Genomic DNA, 3655 nt, shown 5'->3' with positions numbered 1-3655 from the left:
TGGCTCCCGTCTTCGGGGAAGACCAGCTACTCTAGTCTCTGCTTGTCCTTGTGCTCTCTGTGTTCTCCTAACAAATCTCCCTTCTTGCTTAAAAAGACATCCTGAGCTACATAAAGAAGGGAACAAATGGATTCATAGAATGGTGAGCAGCTGAGTGAACTGACAGATTGAGTGACAGAGAGACCAGGGAATTAATTCATGTCTCCAAGGGTTCAAAGAGTGAAGAGAAACTAGACTCAACCAGAAGGAAAAGAAAGTCCTCCCCACTAGGCATGCCTGAAAAGGGCCCCTCGCCCCCCGACCGACACATCAGGTATCTTTCTTCTTCCAGGGAGCCATGACCAATGTCAGCGATAACAGAGAAAGGGGAGTGGGTGGGAGAAGAAGGGAGGGACGGGGAGGCAGAGGAAGGCTGGGCTCCATGGACACATATCAGCCTCTATAGAGAGCGTCCTCTCCTCTCCTCCGTGTGGCCTCCCTCCCTATGCTTCCTTTCCAGAGTTCCAGGCTTGACTTCCAGTGGTGGGAGGGCTTGGGATTCACAAACACCTCAAAAGAGAATTTCTGTCGCAGCAGCAGTAGGCAGCCTTACAGGCACGTAGAGCCGTGGGGACCACACGGGCTCAGAAAGCCGCAGGTGCCCCTCTGCCCTGGGTGTTCTCATTCGCCAAGAGGAACATTCAGACACAGAATTATCTGCTCGTGGACTCGGCTCGGACACCATGGACAGCGACCAGGGCGCTGCCCCCGGCCGCCCAGGGAGCGGGGTGGTCGCTGTCCGTGGTGCTCACAGGCTGCCTCACAGCCACGGAGGCTCGTTCTCAGCCCCAGCCACAGTGCGCCAGAGCCCAGAGGGCGCCAGGGTCTCAGCGCTCCCAGGGCCTCACTTTGCAGATAAGAAATCACAAGTCCAGAGAAGGGAAAGAATTCCCTCAGGGCCACACAGTGAGTGGCACCGAGGGACTGGAAGCTAGCCTCTAGATGCTTGCTCAGACAAAACCCATTTCCTTGGAAGGATCCTGGGTTTTACCCCTAGAAACCCGGAATAATTAGGCCCTGAAAACTCACAGTGGCACACAGTAGGTACTCCATGGATGCTGGCTGACTGTATAAATGATTATACTGGGACGCCAAAACACAAATCTGGAAGCTGGGCATGGTCCCCGGATCCTGAATTCAAACAGGAAGTCTTGTTCCTTTGGGGTTTGGGTGAAATGGTATGGAAGGAAGCAGTGGGGGAAGGGAAGAAGTGCTGCCAGGAAGACAGAGGGGTGCAGGAAGAGGAGAAGAGCAGATACGGCCCAGGACAGTAAGCACAGAGGAACACAGCCACTGGACACTCACCTCTGTGCTCTCAGGCTTCCCACAATCTCCCACCCAGGAGAGTAGGTTGAACAGTTGAGGAGGAGTTTCCTTAGGGAGGGTGGTCATGCGACTTCAATCTGGCCAATCAGCGTATTCCATCCTCCCTGGCCACAGTGTGTGCCTCAGGACTGGGTATATGCCAGTCAGGTCCCAGTGGGTCCAGACCTTAGGGCTGGAATCATAGAGAATGAGAGCTTCTTTTCCTCTGACACTGACACTGTGACAGTTGGTGGCCGTCTTGGTTTCCTAACAGAAAAGCCATCTGAGTATGACACCAGCACAGAGGAAAGTAAGCAAAGCCAAGAGGTCGTTTGATTGCTTCTTTAGGCCACTCTGGGTTTTCTGTCTCTCACTGGCTATCAAAAACAAAAACAAATACAACCTCACTTCCAATTGCTCCCTGCAGTTGTCTAAATGGAGCATCCTGGAATGTGACAGTATGGATTTAGGCTAGCGGCAAAGAAGACTTTTAGATAACACTGCAAAACTCCAAAATATCCTGGAGATCCAAATGGATTCAAACTGTATCTGCTGGGGGCCTGGCTGGGCCACTCACATTACCCAATTATTCCTCATGGGACTGACCCTGTGAAGATAGCAACTGATGACCCCACTTTAGGGGACACGAAGGAGGCTCAGAGAAGGGAGGTGACAGGGCTGTAGTCTGGAAGTGTGGAGCCGGATTGCAAGCCCAGATTCTGCTGTGTGCAGCCTAGGCACCCTCGTGGTGTGGTCTGTCCATGTGTCAGGGCACCCGGCCCCACGCCTGGCATACTGTGGGGGCCTGAGGCTTCGTAACCATCATGTGGGCATTACAAGACTCACAGAAGCAATTTGCACTGAAGGCAGGCAGAGGGCCTTGCTTCTCCAGCACTGCTACACCTTCCAGGCTCCCTGAGGACCAGAATCCCTCTCTCCCTTGCTTTCCTTGGCAGAGTTCTGCTCGTGTGACCACAGGACAGTCCCCCATTCACAGCCGGCATGGGAGCTGCTACAGGGAGGCCACGAGCCTTCACCCCTCCACCATGCCTGGGGGAACATTATGCCCTACTTGCACACCCCAGGACTTTTCCAGAACATGCTGAGAATCTCACTCGGTTTGGAATGAGATGTACGCATCACTGCTTTTTCCACGTCTCAATCATGCACTCCTTTGTCTGCACTGTGGCCTCCCGGACCTGCTGCAAGAGAGGCCGAGCTGGCAAGAAATTAATAGCTTAGCGCTGGAAGACACGCACGAGGCAAGAGCTGATGGCTAGGAAGCTCTATGTAGACAAGACCTCACACTTTACACTGAAGAGGCTGTAGAAGCCCTTGGGGCACAGAAGCAGTGCTTGGGCCAAAGTGAATTAGAAGGCTTCATGATGGCCAGAGGCTCTGACTCGGGGAGGGGAGGGTGTGGTAAGGTCCCTGCGGTGACCTGAAGGCCCAGTGCGTGCAGCCTCAGGTCTCCCAGAAAGGAGAAGGCAGAGGCCTGGCCCTGAGGTGTTCACAGACCAAACATGAATGGGCCAACCAGACAGACAGAGCACCACAGTCACAATCTGCTCTCATGGGTGCTGAGTGGAGGGACAAGGGCAGAGATCCAAGTCGGCTGGGGACTAGGTAAGAACAGAGACATTTTAACTGACACTAGAAGGCTGTATCAATTGGAGATGTTTGGCTCAAGTGACAGAAAACCCTACAAGAAAGGCTAAACTGCTAAGGCAGCCACCGTGTGAGAAACGGGAAGTCCAGAGGCAGTCTGCTGGCTCACAACGTCATCAGAGACTCAGGTGCTGCCCGCCTCTCTACTCTACTTACTGTTAACAGAATAACGGTGTCACTCCTTGACGGTTGCAGTGTGGCTGCCTCCACTCCAGCCATCATATATGCATAACTAGCACTCAAGCCAAAAACAAGGGGCTACCTTCTTCTTTTTTTAATTTTTTAAAATTTATTTCTGAGAGAGAGAGACAGTGTGAGCAGGGGAGGGTCAGAGAGAGGGGGAGACACAGAATCTGAACAGGCTACAGGCTCAGAGCTAGCTGTCAGCATGGAGCCGGACATGGAGCTCGAACCCATGAACTGTGAGATCATGGCCTGAGCTGAAGTCTGACGCTTAACTGACTGAGCCACCCAGACACCCCTAGGGGGCACCTTCTCAAACCCTGCCCACCTCTTTGCAAGAAGAATCCCTCACAGAAGCCCCCAAAGACCTCTAATATCTCACTGGCCTCATTGGTCTTCAGAACCTTCTGGGCCTTGCCCCGCCCACCCGGCCTCTCCCCCAGGGATTCCTGCAGCCCCC

At 53.5% G+C, this 3655-nt stretch overlaps 1 protein-coding gene and 1 long non-coding RNA gene across 2 annotated transcripts in view; both read right to left on the bottom strand.

Annotated features, from left to right (window-relative positions):
- Positions 1-3655, bottom strand: part of LOC120235090 (translation initiation factor IF-2-like) — a 41538-nt gene that overhangs the window by 11427 nt on the left and 26456 nt on the right. The gene's annotated exons all lie outside the window — the stretch shown is intronic.
- Positions 1-3655, bottom strand: part of LOC120235112 — a 14149-nt gene that overhangs the window by 3391 nt on the left and 7103 nt on the right. The window contains exon 3 of the long non-coding RNA XR_005529307.1: positions 1140-1143. This is a non-coding gene — a long non-coding RNA (uncharacterized LOC120235112). The remainder of the gene's footprint in view (positions 1-1139; positions 1144-3655) is intronic.

The sequence above is a fragment of the Hyaena hyaena genome, unplaced genomic scaffold, assembly GCF_003009895.1.
Source record: "Hyaena hyaena isolate Hyena2069 unplaced genomic scaffold, ASM300989v1 scaffold_121, whole genome shotgun sequence".
NCBI lineage: Eukaryota > Metazoa > Chordata > Mammalia > Carnivora > Hyaenidae > Hyaena > Hyaena hyaena.
The sequence above is the reverse complement of the archived record's forward strand: the minus strand, read 5'-3'. Positions and strand labels throughout refer to the sequence as shown.